Source organism: Belonocnema kinseyi, chromosome 3 (genome assembly GCF_010883055.1).
Source record: "Belonocnema kinseyi isolate 2016_QV_RU_SX_M_011 chromosome 3, B_treatae_v1, whole genome shotgun sequence".
In the NCBI taxonomy this organism is placed as follows: Eukaryota; Metazoa; Arthropoda; class Insecta; order Hymenoptera; family Cynipidae; genus Belonocnema; species Belonocnema kinseyi.
In genome coordinates, this window is record NC_046659.1 from 155656652 (window position 1) to 155674913 (window position 18262).

Here is an 18262-nt window from a genome sequence, read left to right on the forward strand (position 1 = left end):
GTAAAGAACAAAATCAAAAAAATATCAATTTTTGTACAAACGACACAAGCTATGTAATAAATAAATAGACAAAAGTTGCTCTTCCATAAATAGGGAAAACTCATTTATATTTGTCATCAATAATTTTTCATGGGATCTACAGTTTTTATTTTAATCGTAAAAAATAACATTCAAAATAGAAAAATTAAATTTGTGAAAAATGACACAAGTTAAGAACGAAAATTGAAAGACAAAAGTTGTTTAACTAAAAAATAATAACAAGTTTGTTATAAACTCCAGTTATAAAAATATATTAAAAATAAAAAAATAAACAGATATTTCAGGTTCCAATCGTGTACACAACTGCAAATTTTGCCAACGTTTCGTAAACATTGCAGTTCACTTCTTCGCTTTTTCAATATTCACGAAACGCCGGTAAAAATCGCAGATTTGTACACGATTGCAACCTGAAATATCTCTTTTTATCATTCAACTACTTTGGTGAATTTTTTTTTAATTCATGTCTTTTTTTAAATCTAATCTATTGGGTCAAAATGCAACTGTCTGATTAAAAGTCGTTTTTTGATTGAAAGATTTAACTCTTTTTTGGAAATTCATTCTTATTTTTTTTCTAATTAATTTATTTTAAACAAAAAATCAATGTATTTTATAAAAATTCTAATTTTTGCGTAGAAAATCAATTTTTGTTTTTTAAAATTGCAACTGTTTTGTTGAAAATTAGTGTGCTCTAGCAGTCGAGTATTGTTTGAAAGTTAAAGCACTTCATTGGAAATTCATTTTCTTTTATGATTAATTGTTTGGATGAAAAATGTTAATACTTGGTTAGAAAATCCACTGTTTTTAGTGTTGATTTTATTGTATTGTTAAAAATTCGTCTTGTTGGTTGAACAATGCAACCACTTAATACAAAATTGTACTATTTTGTAGAAAATGCATTCTCTAATTGAAAATTTATTAATTTTTTAGAATAAAAATTCAACAATTCCACTTTTGAATTAAAATATATTTTGGCCGAAAATTAATCGTCTGAATTAAAAATTCCACTATTTAGTTAAACATTTATTTATTCTGTTGGAAATTGATCTTTTTGGTAGAAATTGTGTTTGGTTTGGCTAAAAATGCAACTGTTTGGTACAAAACAAATCTGTTTAGTTGGAGAATTGATAATTTTTTGCTTAGAAGAATCGTATTTTTTGGTTTAGTTTAACTTTATTATTGATTAAAAATGAAACTTTTTTCTTGTTAAAAATATCAACAATAAAACTTCTTGTTCAGTATTAATTTTTTCAATTTGAAAACTCAGCTGGTTGAAATTAAATCACAAGATTTACGTGCCCTAACAAAGCAGGTTATGCTGTTCAGAATAAAAAAAAACTTCAAGTAACTTTTATGTTAGGCGCCTAAGAATCATTTTTCCGGTTCAATAAAGAAATTTAATTGTTATATGATAATGTCATCAATGCGATTAAGCTAATGTGCCTCCCGTTTTGGCTTTTGTCTTATCACCTTTCGTAATCGAATATCGATTAAACCGAACTGCATGTATTAGATTACAGTCAAATTCGAATCAATTTTAGCAATCATGTTTCCGAGTTAGAGGTCGACAAACCTAATTAGTAGTGCGATTTAACAATCCCTAATTACGACTCTCGGATATCGCACAAAATTTATATGCCCCTCGTGTTACGCATTGCTTTCCCATATTTTCGATTCACCCACGAAATTGATTTCAATACTTAGAGAATTACTGCAATTGGTGATATACGCATATTGCACACCAAAGGATTCTATATTCTACTGATACTCGAGTTGTATTCGCGCAATTATACTAATCGCTATAAACGACTTCTCCCTTCCCCTTTTACTCGCACTCCCCTCTCTAGCAGCTATCTCATTCTCTCTATATCTACCCGCATAACTGTGAAATTAACGTGGCGAGTCTGCACACCAACAAACTTAATTATTTATTTGGCTTATACGTATGGCTTTATTCACGAACCATTTTGTACCATTTTACTGACGATAATCTACATTTTCATTTTGAGCGATCATTACCAACAATTTAAGCGGTTGGAGAAAGTAAATTATTTTCACTGATTAGGGTTTAGCAAATTTAAAACCACTGTATCGTTTTTTCCGTGATGGGAAAACATTCTTTTTGGTTTGGTTAATTTTTATTTTAAATCGAGACAAAATCGAGACAAAATTCGGGACAGGATTTAATTGGAGATTCAAGATTATAGATAAGATTCGATATCCGAGACAAGATTCTGGACAAGATTTGAGACGATATTGACGATTCGGGACAAGACTCGAGACGAGATTCAAGACAATATTTGAGACAAGATTCAAGGTTTGAGAAGATATTCTAGGTTCGAGACGAGAAAATATTTGGGACGAGTTTCGAGATTCAAGATGATAATAGAGACGAGATTCGAGACTTTATTCTAGACGAGATCGGAGACGAGAGGAAACTAGACACGAGAGAAGATTCAAAATATTTACATTAACATATGTTAACATGAATTTTCAACGAAATAGAAGCATTTATCTACCAAGAAGATTAATTTCTTACCAAAAAGACGAATTTCGAAGGAAATGGTTACAATGTTAACCGAAAAGATGAATAAATCGATGAATCTTACACAAAAAAGATTATTTTACGAAGTTGTTGAATCCTCGATGCCAGCGTGTTATTTTTTCAATTTAAACACTTGAATTCCAGCTAAAATTAGGTTCTGAGGTCTGAGAATTTCATTATTTTACAGGATTCCGTAAAACATTAGAAAAAAATAGTCAGTCTGAAAATTTTGCAAAATCATTCAAAATTAAAAAACTTGCTCTACAATCTTTCAGATTTTTTTTCAAAATGTTCACAAATGTTTGGAAACATTTCGAAAATTTTAAAGGTTTCTTTAGAACTGAACTTTTCGAAAACAAAAAATTATTAATAATTTCTTCAAGAATTTTTAGGTAATTTCTTAGTTTTATTTAAAGTCTTTAAAGATCTTTTAAAGCTACTAAACCTTATAGTTGAAATCTAAAAATCTATAATTTTCCTATAACTTTCGAAAGAATTGACAGATTGGATTGGCCTTTAGCATACTCTTTTATTGTCCTAAAATAAAGGTTAAGTTCGTTAGCCAGCTGTTTGGGATAAAAATTCAAAAAGTGAGCATATTTAAAAAATTGTTTAGGCCACTTTTTTTAAAAATTAAAAAATTTTCTGTACGGATATTTATAATATTCAAACAGGTGAAGAATTTAGCCTAATGAATTTTCTCTATAAAATCAAAATTGGAAAAAAAGCTAATAAGATTTCTAAGAGAGTTGTCCAGCCTGATTTTTGATTTACGTTTTCAATTTTTCTATAAATAAACAAATATGACGAAAAAAAACCCTCTTTCTATTTGTCTTGTCGGTGCTCAGCAATTACAGGAAAATGGTTTCAAATCGCTTAAGTTGCATAAAATAGCACTAGTAAAGATATTCCAATATTAGACAATATACAAAAAAAAAAATTTGTTATCGACAAATTATTTTTTGAAAAAATTTTGTCTACGATTTTCCATAAATACACGTTTTTTCAAGTTATGTTGCAAGATATTGGTATCGAAACAATATTATATAAAAAAAATTTTCTTATGATTATCATTGTTAATATTATAAACAAATTTAATTTACAAATGCAGTAATCACGCATTTTTCGACAGAAATATTCGTTTCTTTCTATGTTCATTTTTTCAACTTGGAAATTCATGATAATTTTAGCAAAATTCATCATTTGTTCATTATTACAAACATACATTCGGATTGGGGGACGGAATAAAAAGTTATAAATAGCGAGTTCGGATTGGTTTCGGATTCATTCGGATTGGAGACACGGATAAGAAAGGATTGAAAGTCATTTGGCTTAATTTTAAAATAATAAGGATTAAGGAGCCGGATTGATAAGAATTAAAATGTAACTTCAGATTGATTCCGAATTCAATGAAGTTGAGGACACTTATTAAAAAGAATCAAGAGTTTTTCGCATTGATTCGGATTAATTCGAATTAGGGCAGCGAATTGAAAGGCATGTTCATGTTAGGTTTTGGCATTATTTCAGATTGAATTTGTTACTGATTGAAGTTTGCAAAGGATTGAAGGTCTTTTGGAGTGATTTCAGATTCATTTGGATAGGATACAGGATTTAGAAGGAATGAAAGTGTTTTCATGAGAGTGCCGCAATAATTGGTTTGGTTTCGGATTCAATTGAAATTATTCGTTATGATGCCCGAATCATTTAGATTCAACTTTAAAAAGCCTATTATTAGGAAAGGATTCCTCAGAATTGAAATATTTTTTCGGAAGGGGCTAATGTGGATCGAATTGTACGTTCGGATTCATTCGGATTGAAAGCATGAATTAAATAGTATATTTAAATTGATGTCGGATTTAGTCTGATTGGGGGCCATAGAATTAAAAAGATTAAAAGAATTCAAACTGAGGCTGTGGATTAATTGGGATTGAATTTTAGTCAAAGGTCGTATTAAAAAAGATTAAAAAGATTAAACACTTTTTTCGGATTACATTGGAATACAATTTTTTGGTTCAGATATAAATTCCGGAATGTTTCGGAATATTTCGGATCTTTCGCCAAAATTTCAAAGATTGCAGAGAGTGTATCCCAGATTTCAGAACACTGGCAAAAGTTTTGGATAGAAATTCATGATGAATTATTCCAAAACAATCTGAGTAATTTCGAAATTGCTATCCAAACCAATCCACATCTCTCCAAAGCAATCCGAAAAACGTTCTTAATTTCGTTCCATCAAAATCCCTTAAAAATTAATCCGAATCAATCCGATTCAATATTAACTTCTAACCCGAATTAATCTGAACAAAATTTTCAATCCGAATTATTCCAAACTAATCCGAACTCAGATTATTATATACTAAATTTTCAATCCGAATGAATTCGAGTCGGATTAAATTAGATTTATTGGATTGAAAATCGGTTTAAGTCAATCCGATTTCGGATTCATTCGGATTGAAAATTTTGTTCGGATTAATTCGGGTTAGAAGTTAATATTGAATCGAATTGAGTTGGATTCATTTTTAACCGATTTTGACGAAACGAAATTGAGAAAGTTTTTCGACAGGGAATTAATTAACTCCTCATAAAAATCGTAGTTTGACAAAAGTTATTTCCTTAATAATCTTCATCATTGAACATTTGCGGAAAAGGGATAAAAGTAGTAATTTAGGTAGTATTCTAATAAAATTTAAATAGGATGGCGGTATCCGAGAAAGGGTTTATATAAAATCTCAGTAATTTGATTACATGATAGGGTGGTTGAGACTTTCCAGGAAGAAAAAGGTCAAGCACGTCAATTTAATACTTCCGTCGCTGAATCAGCTCAGGTCTGCAAGAGAAAGGTCGTTCTTGACTTTCCAGGTTCTTTTTCTTTATGCTCTTTTTGGTCTGTCAGGGTTTAAGTAGCAGCGAACTACGCGGCGAGATATACAAGAAACTGGAAAGACAATCTATATGAATCGATCCTTCATGGAAGGCTGGAGCTACTTAACTCAAATATAGCACGATGTCAAAACATTCCCTTCGTGAAAAATTACCCCTTCAAATAGAAAGTTAAAAAAAAATCCGTTAAAAATCAATACTTTCGGAAAGCTCTTTCCTAATGGTAAATATCCATTCAGTACTTAATAATGAAAAATGTCGGCCTTGGAATTATGCCATTATTTACAATCTTGAAAAAATTTTTTAGTCGAATAAGTGCCACAAAAAGTAGCCTAAAATTATCTCAAAACAGAAAAATTAAAGTGGTTCATTATGAGAATAAGGAATTCTTTTAAATATGATATATTTAAATACCATTTTAAATTCAATACGTAATATTTGAATTTTTAAGCAAATTTTTTATCATAATAATTTATTTCTTAAAGAAGCAGTCGAATTCTTGACAACAATTTTAATTTTAAATCAAATACTTCAATTTTACAGCAATTCTTGAATTTTCAGTTCAAAAAGATGCATTTTCTACAAACTAATCGAATCATTAATCAATTCTCAAACAAATGTAGAATAGTTAAAATTTTCAGTGAAACAATTGACCCTTAACAATAAAAGGGACAGTTACATTATTAACCCAAAAAGACAATTGCTTTCAAAGATATTTGCATTTCAGTAAAAAAACTTGAATTCAAACCAACAAAATTAGTTTTTAACAAAGAGAGATGACTTTCTTAGCATGAAAGATGAATTTCTATTGGAAGAGAAATTTTTAAACAGTTCAGTTAAACAAAGAAAAACTAATTTCTAACAAACTAGTTAAATCTTCAACAAAATTGATGAATTTACAAAAAAAAGAAGTTTAAACCAGATAGCGGAATTTTTAGGTTGTTGTAAATTTGTAACTAAAAGATTTAAATTTCTACGAAAAGAAGTTAAGTTTCTACCATGAAAATCGATATTAGCTACCAAAAAAGACTAATTTTTTTTCTATACATCAATTTTCAATCAAATTGTTAAATTTTGAAACCAAAAGGACGGCTCGTCTGCAAAATAGTTGAATTTTCAACCCGCAAAAATGATAGACAAACCAAATAGTTTTCATTCTAAAAGATGCATTTTGAACAAAAAAGATTAATTTTGGAACCAAATTTTCTGATAGGAACTTTAATTTAAGAAAAAAAAACAAGAAATTTTAACAAAAAATTTCAATTTTCAATCTGATAGTTGAATTTTCAAACATAAAGTTATTTTGTTAACCAAGAAGATCGGTTTTCTACAGAAGGAATGATTTGTAAACAAAATACATTAATTTTCAGCTGAAAAAAGGAATACTTATCCAAATATTTGAATGAAAAAAAAATGAATTTTCTGCTACGAAGATTAATTTTCTGTTTGTCAGTCGTACTTTTTCCAAGAAGAGGTAGAGCGGCGAATTAGGAGGAAATTACGGAGGGAGTATGTAGGAATAATTAGGTAAGGGAAAGAAAGGGTAGGATAAGAAGGATAAGAGGAGAAAATCAAAGAACAAAATAAGAGGAAGGGAAGTAAGAGAAGTCACAGGTGCGTAAATAAAAGGGGATGGAAAGTAGAGAAAGTGATAGGTGGGCAAATAAGAGAGGTCGGGGAAGTAATAGATGAAAAAATGAGAAGGTTTGATAAAGAAACGGAAAATGACGGAATGAGAAGTTAGGGAAAATTGAGGGTGGAAAGTGGGGAAAGGTAAAGGTTGGCGGAGGAAGTCATGAGAGGGGGAAGATGATGATAAAAAAGTTGCTGAAGTTTGGTGATGTGAAGGTTAAAGTGTGGAGAGAGAAAGTACGACAGAACAAGGGTATTGAGGAAACATGAGGAAAACTAAGTAAGCAGAGGAAGTAATTGAAAATGCTGGAAGGGTATGTAGGGGAAGAAAAATAAGGTCGTGGTAAAGCAGGAAAAGCTAGGATAAGGTAAGTATAAATAGTGGAGGAAATAAGAGGACAGAAAAGAAGGGAAATGATGTTAAGGTCGGCTGGGGAAGTGATGAGAAGCGAAGGTTGTAGTGTGGAGAGCGAAATTACGGAATGAAGAATTTGGGAAAGTGAGGAGAAGCAATGGTTTCAGCAGAGAGAGAGGAAGTAGGAAAAGTGATGTTGATTTTGGTTGCGTAAGTGATGAGGAGCGAATTTTGGAATGTGGAGAGGGGAAATATGGAAGAAAGAATTTGAGAAAGTGAGAAAAAGCAAGAGTTGGTGTAGAGGGAGAGGAAGTAGGGGAAGTGATGATAGGGAAAGTTCCGACGAAAGAATTTAAGAAGTATAGTAAAGGGAGAAGAAGAAGGGGATAAGAGAGGAAGTAGGTAAACATAGTGATGGAGAGGAGGAAATGCATAGAAAAAGCAAATTTAAATGAATTAATTATTGTTTTAATAGGCTGCGAAACGCTTCTTCATAGACACATGGCGCCTTTTTGACTAATATTTTTTTAACTGCTCACGTGGTATACTGTATTCAAAATGTCAAAAATATTTATATTGGGTGTCATTCGACGTAGAATTTCAAGCCTTCCCACATCTCAAATAAGAAGTTTCCTGCTTATTTTTGAATGAGTAATCACATTTAAAAGTCAGCAGTGATGTTCAGTACCGGTCGCCCTGGCCAGTAGATAATTTCTGGCGGTACTGTACTTTAGCGGTTTTTCAGTTTGCCGTGGTAGGCCATTTCGGTGCGATTCTAATGAGCAAAAAAAGTACACTTCTAACAACGCACATACTTTATTTCCTCGTTAACTGAATTATATGTGACGCACGGCTTTTACGAGCAGTAAAACGTACTCTGTGATGAATAAAGAGCAGTTAGGAAAGTGTATGCTCAGCAGTAAGGTTACTTTCACGTTTAATAAAACCAGCATTTATCTTTATAAAAATAAAAAGTTATCTTTTTAGGAAATTATACATTTATAGAAGTTTTTATTATAAGAGTTTACAGTATAAAATCTGGAAGTTTAAACATAAATCTTGTATCAAATTCCTTTTAATGAGTCTCGCTTTTTTAACAGAATCAATTTCAATTGATTTGGAAAAATCTTTGGCTTGTTCATTAAAATACAATAACTGTTCATTCTATACACAAATTTACAACTTGACTACTTATTAATAAATAGACGTAGTTTTTTTTAATGAAAGCAAATGCTAATGATCCAGAAATTACCCTCTTTATTAGAAGACTTTCTTAGGTGACATTTTTTTTACCTTATAAAAAGTACATAAAAATACATACTAATGATTCCAAAATCGCTACATGCAGAAGCACAAGTAATAGAGCAGACTGAAAATGCTATAATTAATTGAATCGTTCGAGCTGAGGACACGGCTTAAAACGGATATCTAGGAAGCATACTAACTTTTCTCGATTTCGATGTCTTTATTCGTTTGAGTTAAAATTATTAGGATTTTTTTTCAATTTTCGAAAATTTGAATCTTTAATTAAAAAAGAGAACAAACAATACTAACATATTTCAATTTTTATATTCTTATCAGACAAGGTATTAGATTTGTGTGAAAATTGATCCCTCTCCCTTTTTTTGTTAAATGCCCATGTTTTAAGACTCCGATAATCCGAAAAACAGGGTTTTACGACTGTGCATGTCTGCTTGTTTGTCTGAATGTGTGTCTGTAGTTTTTCAGTTTATTGGCACGATAACTTTGTGATATAAATAATTCTTCGTACGGTTCTTCGTAGTATTTAAAATGATACGAATTTAAAAAAAAGCAAAAAACGAAATTGTAAATTTTAAGCCAAACAACGCACGATATAAAAAAAGTCAAGTGAAGAAAAATATCTATTTTTGGACGTTCTAGAAGATTGTCATAAGATCTTTTCGAAAATTCTTGAAAAATTGAAAATTTAAATTTCGACATCATAAAAAATAATAAAAAATAATACTAAAAAAATTCCATTTTTCGGGCAAACTATACGAGAGATGAAAAATGGTGATTTGACAAAAATTGTCATCAGTCAATTTTTTATAGGATGCGCAGTTTTTGTTTTAATCGTGAAAAGTAACATTAAAAATAAAAAGTGCAATATTTGGAAATACGACGCAGGGAATAAAACAAAATTAGTTAAAGAAAGTGTTTCACTAAAAAGGATCTATAAATCCTTCATTCACAATTTTTACAAAGGACGCGTAAATTTTGTTTCAAATATAAAAAATAAGATAAAAATATAAAATTTATTTTTAGAGAAACGAATGGCAGGAGGAGACCTTGACCTGGCACGCAGAAAAGACTCTGCAGGAGAAAAGCGCCTGACATGAGAAGGTCTGGCAGGTGAACATAGAGTAAGAGTTCTGGCAAAAGGATAAGACTTTTCAGGATAATGGTGTCGCTCAGGAGAATGAGAACTTCTAGAACGCGGAACACCAGAAATTGGAGCGCCATGGTTAACATTTAAACTGTAAACACAACTCTGCAAAAAGAAACATAGGATTACATTTTCCATGCGTTTGTTTTAGCATATTATTTACACGGATTTTAATTTACGGTTGTGGCATATTTATCTCTTCTGGAGAGGGACGTATCCATCCTTATTCCGTTCAACAGAAATCGCATGATCACCTGCAGAAGGTAAAAAAATTATCGTAGTTCCCACGTGTCAAATCCAAAACTACCTTTCCAGAAGGACTTTATTGTTTGAATAAGGATAATGTTTAAATAGTATAAAATAAAATAGTAGAATTCCCAAACTTTATCATACAGAACTTGTGTCTTTTTTCTTGTCATTAAATACCAATTATGTTATTCATTAAAAAATAATTAATTTTATTTAACTTTTCAAATGTGACCCTTTTTTAAGATTTCAAAATTTCCCAAAACAGGTCTTAAATTAGCATAATAACTACTGTATGGAAATACAGCAAAACTCTGCTATAGTGCCGATTTTGGGGCGGACGGTGGGTGAGAACTAACTCATTATAGCCCGCATCGCTTTTGTTCGTTCGCGCCTGAGAGCTCGCCCTAGTGACAACTGCGAGCCTCGCGCATCTCGCGCAGCTCCTGTTACACCTACAAGTGGCGCAGCGTCAATTCTTGGAAGGGCTGTAGAAGGGAGGCCTATTGCGGAGTTTCACTGTAGTTGATAATATTTTAGTTTAAGGGTACCCTCCTCATTCTCGGGGTTAAAATATGGAATTTTTTTATTATCTTATTCGAAGCTATAACTCTTCAAAAAAATTTGCTGAAAATTTCAAGGCAAAATTCGAAATACTCTTGGAGTTCTAGACGATTCAGGCAGACCCGTCAGGCGGAGCCGAGAGGGCGTACTGCATGGGCTCGACGCGCAGGTACACGGCTATTTTGTCGGCTATTCGTAATACCCTCGCCATAATTTGGCCCCCCTCGGCTTACTATGTAACTACCTACTTGAAGAGTCAAAATGGATTTTTTGTATACCTAGCATAGCTGACTGAAATTGGATAAGTGCTGTATACGAAAAATTGCTTCACAAAACTTACACGCATTTTTCACAAAACAATGTTTTTACAATTGGTGGCAATTGTAACTAAAAAATTATTTGACCGATCGGTCTGAAATTTTAATATGTTTTTCTATACATTAATAGCTATAACACAGACTTGTACGAAAAAGATTGATAAAAATCTTTTTTAATTTTCATCTTGAATTTTAACTGAAAAAAATTATATTTTTGAAAAATAAAATCCTAATGTCCGCCATTTTGTAAATTTTTGCTTGAAATAAATGATCGTAGCCTATAGCCCATCAAGAATCGCAAAAATTAGAAACCAACAAGGAAGGGGGGTACCCTTAAGAAATACAAGGCCTTCCAATTATTTCATTTTTTAGTCAATTAAAAAACCCCTTTGGAATATTTAATTTTTGACCCGAAAGGAATTTGGTATGAAACTGTTAAATCATCCGTTCAACATTATTAATATTGAAAATTAAAAAAAATGTTCAACAAAATACTTGAATTTTAAGGAAAAATAGTATTATTTTCAACACACAATAATCGGTTTTCCGCCAAAAAAGAATGGCCTTTTAACAAAAATGTTGTATTTAAAAAAAAAATTAAATTACGAAAAATTTGAAAAACAAAATAAAAAAATTTTGAATAATCATTCTCTAAGTTCTGTATTTTATTTATTTTGATGGTTATGCAAATATAATGTTCCTAGGATTCGTTAATCGAATTCTTCTTTTTGGAATAAATTTAGCAAAATTGAAAAGTTTGCTTTAAGGCATTGTGAAGAGTAGGTCACGTGACAAGATTCCTACCTTACCGACACCGTTTATTTCCTAACTTATTTTCACACGAAGCTCCATATAGAGTTGAAGATTTGTGATAATAAATAAAAAGCACTAAGAAAGGTGGGTCTGGTCCTAAAGTGTAAATGTCTTTTTCATAATTATTGAAATATATGACCAGGTTCACCATCCTTATTGCTTTTATTTATTATTCCAAATTTTCAAATCGATCTGGAGCTTTGTGTGAAAATGAGTTAGGAAATAAAAAAGTTTCGGTAAGACAGGAATCTGTTCTCGTACCCTACGCGTCTCATGACCTTAAAACCATTTAGATTATTTTTTGGAAAATTGGTAATAATCTCAATTTTTTCAAATAGCCTCTTGAAAGTCATTAAAGAAAAAAAAAACGTTTTTAAATTCTTCTAGGAATCTTAATAAACTTTTATCATTTATTTGAAGCATTTTAAAATCCTTGAAAAGCTACAAAAGTTAATTTATTATTTTTTTTTCAAAATAAATAAGTTGATTCCAATATTTTTTAATGTTTACAAATTTTCAATCATTTCAAAAATTTTTTAAAAAACTTTTGCCCTAATATCTTTTAAAATGTTTCGAATTTTTCATACCAATTTTGAAAAATCTTTCAAATTAAAAAAAAATCCTTTAAAAAAGTACATAAGATTCCTTAAAAATGTCTTTTATTTTCTTGTAAGCTGTCGGAAAGTTTCATAATCTTACATAATAAAAAATTCAAGTTTAAAATCTTTTACAGCCTCTTAAGACACATTTAATTTTCTTGAAAAACATTTCAAAATTCCTTAAATTTTTGTGTTCTCTGATTTCGAGTAAATTATATATTTAAAGATGAATAATGCAGAAACTCTGTTATATTATCGCTATTATTTAAAAAAATTTAATAAAAGGAAGAAGGTACAACAGATTTTCGTTTTCATAGGAAAAGAACTTCTTACGTTTTTTAACAAATAGTGAACATTTTGATTCGTAAGATAAGTAATGTTTGTTAAAAGTTTCACCTTATCTGGATTGCAGGTTTTCTCAAAACTTTGTGAATATCAGTCGATCCCGGTATCACTCGTATTGCAATAAAAAACTATTGAATAATTTATGATATTTGAGCTCTGAATGATAAATTCCTTAGAATCCGTATGTGCTCTAAATTGTGAGTGATTAACGTCGAAAGTTTCCAAATTTCCAAAAAGAGTCTGTCTAAGCTTAAAGATTTGTGTTGAAAGCAAATGATTTTCGCAATCTTTGTGAAAAGTTTTGTAGGAAGTTTTGCAAGAAACTCTTTTGCATATAACTAAAATGTTGCAACATAAGAAGAGATTGAAAATTTTTACAGCATAGAAACTTATGAGAAATAAAAATTCCATTTTTGGTCAAACTATGCAAGATATGAAGCATTATGATTCGACAAAAATTTTCTTCAGTCATTTTTAAATAGGATTCGTAGTTTTTGTTTTATTTTCGAAAGAGTAAGAAGCAAACTAAAAAAATAAAATTTTTGGAAAAACGGCGCGACACATAAGAACGTTTCCGACGATTAAAAAATACTTGGATTTAATGAGACACCCTACTGACCCATTATAGACAAATCATTATAAGTCCACGTAATTATTTTTCTCTTCAAATATTTTTATAAAGGTACTATTTCGGATACAAAATAATATTATATTCGAGTTTTATATTTTTGCTCAAATTAAATTAATAACGTAAACTATATACGACTCGAGTCGTCTACAAATACTAATCTAAAATTTCTTGAGATTGCGGCGCTTAAGGGAGTTTCCTTGATTTCTTCAACAGTCATATATTCAATAGCACCACTCTTAATGTTTAATTTCACCCTTTTACTCAGCTGATATGGTGCCGAGTATTTCATTGTCTGTATTCCACGAAGACGTTTATTGTTTTCAACGAATATTGCAAAGACATCACCATTGGCCGTTGATAATACAAATTTTTCTCCAATTGGAATGGGCTCAAGTATCTTATCTTTTCTTTTCCATCCAATCTGTCTATTTTCAAGAAAATTGTATCTTCGAACTTCGAATAGCCGGTTTGGATTCCTATTGGGAATTAGTCGGATAGACCCAACTTGCTTAATTTCATATCCAAGTAAGTTTAAAGAAGATGAACTGGTAGGAGGAGACCTCGACCTGGCGCGAAGAGAACACTCGGCAGGAGATTGACTGGCAGGAGAAGATCTGGCAGGAGAAGGTCTGGTAGGTGATCCCAGAGAATGAGATCTGGCAGAAGGATGAGACTTTTCAGGAGAATGGTGTCGCTCAGGAGAATGATAACTTTCACAACGCGGAATACTAGTAATGGGGGCGCCATTAGGTAAACATTCAAACTGCAAACCCAACTCTGCAAAAAGAAACGTAGGATTACATATTCCATGTGTATTCTCTTTTGGCATAGTAAAATGTACTTTAATTATTTCTTCTAGAATATTTTTCGCTTTCGAAGAGGGACGTACCTATCCTTATTCCGTCAACATAAATCACATAATTACATGCAGGAGGGCAAACAAATTATCCTATTTTCCACGGTTCTAATTATAAACTTCTTTTCCTAAGGACGTTAATGTGTAACTAATGATAATGTTGAAAAGAAAATAGTGATTGGACTGTAAAGTAAAGTATATTTACCAATAGAGTTGAGGATAACAGCCAATAATAAGATAAGAGTATGGGCAATCCTCATATTTTGTGAATAGAAGATCAACTCATTAATGTGATTATGAAGAATTCGATGGACAATTTATCTGCCGAATATTCGAATGCTTTATTATATAAGTATACAATACATATGCATATACATATACATACATGTAAATACATACATGTATATATCTATACACATGCATATCATCATATAGTCGTTAGACCGTAGATTGTAAGCTTCAAGGTCCGCGTTCTCAGATATTTACATTTCATTAGAGTTTGATATTAAGATTTTTATTACCTTTTGCGTTTCAACTAGATTTGTTTTCTATATTTAAAATTTATACTATCTCTACTTGAACAGTTTTGAAGTTTAGCTCATCTCTAAAGCCTAATTTATCAAAAGTTGTTAATGTATACGTAAAATTAAATAGTAGAATTTCCGGATTGTATACTATGTGACTTGTGTATCTTTTTCGTGATTAAACATTAATTACTTTAGTTATTTAAAAATAATTGGTTTTTATTTAACTTTTCAAATGCGCCACTTATTTTTATGATTTTAAAACTTCCTTCAACAGGTCTTAAATTAGCATAATAAATTTTGCAGATAAAGAAAATAAAAAATTGAACTAAGTTTTTTTTTAGATTGGAAATATTCTTAAATTTTGTTTGATAGTCATTTTAAAGTAATTTATTAAACTAAAAATTTATTTAAAATCTTTAAGGAGTCGTAATAAAATTGAGCTATTATTTTCAAGCCTTTTGAATCCTTGAAAATCTACAAAAGTTAACTTATGTATCTTTGAAAAAAGTATGTTGATTTAACTTCTTTTGAATATTTACAAATTTTTAAATTATTTGCATTGTGAGAAATATGCACATAAAAACAGATATAAGAGAGAAATTTAAATATACATACATTTCATCCTAAGAACATAAAAGTGAATCGATGAATGAAACTCTTGTTAAATATTTTTTAGTTATTTTTTAATAATAGTAATATAAAATAATTTTGGAAGCAGTAAGGAAAGTAACGTTGATGTTAGCTTTGGAACTGATCACTGGGAAAGTACAAAAGGAAGAGTCTGGGAAAGTGAGAAGAAGCAAAGGTTGGTGTAGAGGGAGGGGAAGAGGGCGATGAGAGGGAAAGTAGCTAAATTCAAAAAAACAGGTTTTTTTCGAATGTATCTGTCGGCTTTTTTGTCAGAGATAGTTTAAAAATTAGAATATTTTAAATTTAAAATTAGTCCCTGTCTTAATAATTAAAAATTCAACTAATTTGTAGTTGATTAACTAATCTAAAGTTCAAGTAGTTAAAATTAACTTGCAAGTAATGTTACTTGTCTACATAGTTATTACATAGTGACAACCAACTTCGAGAAAGCGTGACATAATAAAGATTTTTTTGTGTTCGTCTTTTGGTGAATGTGTTAAATATAATCAGAATTTGGAACCAGAATTAGAACCAAGTGTATGCTAATCTTACTTTTTTATTCTTTGCTCCACGAAACATTCTAAACCATACAATTTTAGGTCTAGTTGTTGGATAATAAATTATGATTTTTTTATTTTTAGGGGTTGAATAATCTTCAAGTATAGTTCTATTGATGCGAAAGATGACCAGGGCTTTCAAACTATGTGTAAAATGATAATAGTTTTTAAAATATTGAGGTAATATACTTTAAGATTCTTAATTTATTGTTTACTTTTTTATTAAACATATAATGTTTCAATAATATTTTTATAAATAAAAATAAAATGGGTCAGGTCAGGGTCAGATCGGGCCTTCCTTATACATACCCCAGTCTGGCTTTAATATGATTAATAAAAAAAGTTCTTGACGGGATAAGGAAATTTGTGTAAAAAACTCTCAAATTATCAATCTGAGTTCATGAATTTTTAAAACAAACTAAATTTTCAACTGTCCTGTAGATAATTTCCGACGGTACTGTAATTTAGCGGTTTTTTAGTTTGCCGTGGTAGGCCATTACGGTGCGATTCTATTGTGCAAAAAAAGTACACTTCCTTCTAACAACGCACATACTTTATTTTCTCGTTAACTGAATTATATGTGACGCACGGCTTTTACGAACAGTAAAACGTACTCTGTGATGAATAAAGAGCAGTTGGGAAAATATACACTCAGCAGTGAGGTTTTTTTTCACGTTTAATGAAATCCAGTATTTATCTTTATAAAAATAAAAAGTTATCTTTTTAAGAAATTATAATTTTATAGAAGTTTTTATTATGAGAGTTCACAGAATACAATTTCTAAGTTTAAACATAAATCTTTTACCAAATTCCTTTTTATAAGTACTGATTTTCCTTGATTTCGATGTCTTTGTTCCTTTATGTTAAAATGAATAGGATCTTTTTTCAATTTTCAAACATTTGACTCTTAAAATGAAAAATTGGATCAAACGATATAACTCTGTTTCATTTTTTACATTCGATTCACAGAATGTATTAGATTTGTGTAAAAATTGACCCCTTTTCCACACACATTTTTGTCAAATGTCCACGTTTTAAGAACCAGTGAATTTAAAAAACAGGTTTTTACGAATGTTTCTGTCTGATTATGGGTCTGTAGATTTTTAGTTTTTTGGTACAATAACTTTCGAAAGAATTGGCAGATTCCATTTTGGATAAAAATTTAAAAAGTTTTTTAAAATTAAAAAAAAAAAATTTTAATTTAAAAACTTTCAAAATTTGTAGACAGCTTTTTTCAAGATTCGAACATGCTTTGTACGTTTGTTTTTAGTGCTCAAAAAGACAAATTATGTAACCTACTGAATTTTTTTGATAACGAAAAAACTAACACAGTTAAAGCTTTTAAAAAATTCAAAAAAACAAAAAAAATGAAAATTTTCAGCAAAATATCGCATCGAATTTTAACAGCATACAAAATAATGAAAAATAAAACATTTCATTTCGCGGTCAATTTATGCGAAATATGACAAAAATTGTGATCCCGTAAAATGTTATAAAACTAAAAATCCGTTTATCATAGAAAATGATACAATTTTCAGGGTAGCTGAGTACCCTCTTTTAAGAAAGCTTCTTGGTTTAGAGATTAATCAATTTGGTTGAAAGTGAAACTGTTTCTCTTCACAATTAATCTTTCTTGTTTCAAAATTTGAGCATTTGGCCGAAAATTTATTTTGGTGGACCGAACATTTTTCTTTTTGGGAAAGGGGTTTCTCTTCTGGTACATTTTTCTTTTTCACAGAGAGACGTACCTATCTTTATTCGTTTCACAGAAAACGCATGAGTACATGCAGGTATGCAAACAAATTATCCTATTTTCGCCGTGTTAAATCCAAAGCTACTTTTACAGAAGGATGTTATTGTTTGAATAATTATATTCTTAAAAAAATAGAGATTGTAATGGATTGATGATTATATCAGCCACAAAAATGTGCTTAGAATTATTGAAATATTTTAAAATTATATTCACCAATGTAGTTGAGGACAATCCCCAAGGATAAGATGAGAGTATAAACAATTCTTATTTTTTGGAGTCAGAGGAACGACTGATTAATGTTATTATAAAAAATTTGGTTAACAATGTATCATCTAATTATTCTAGTGCTAAATTATATAATCCTTTAATACATATATATCGTAGAGTTGTCTTGCAGATTGTATGCTTCGAGATCAACCTTTTCAGATATTTACATTTTATTATAGTCAATCTTGAAGAAAAAAATATCATTACTAAACGCGTTAAATTTTATATCATGATTTTAAACATCTTTTTAGTTTAAACAGTATTCATTTTTTATATAAAAATGTATAGAATTCTCATTTTTC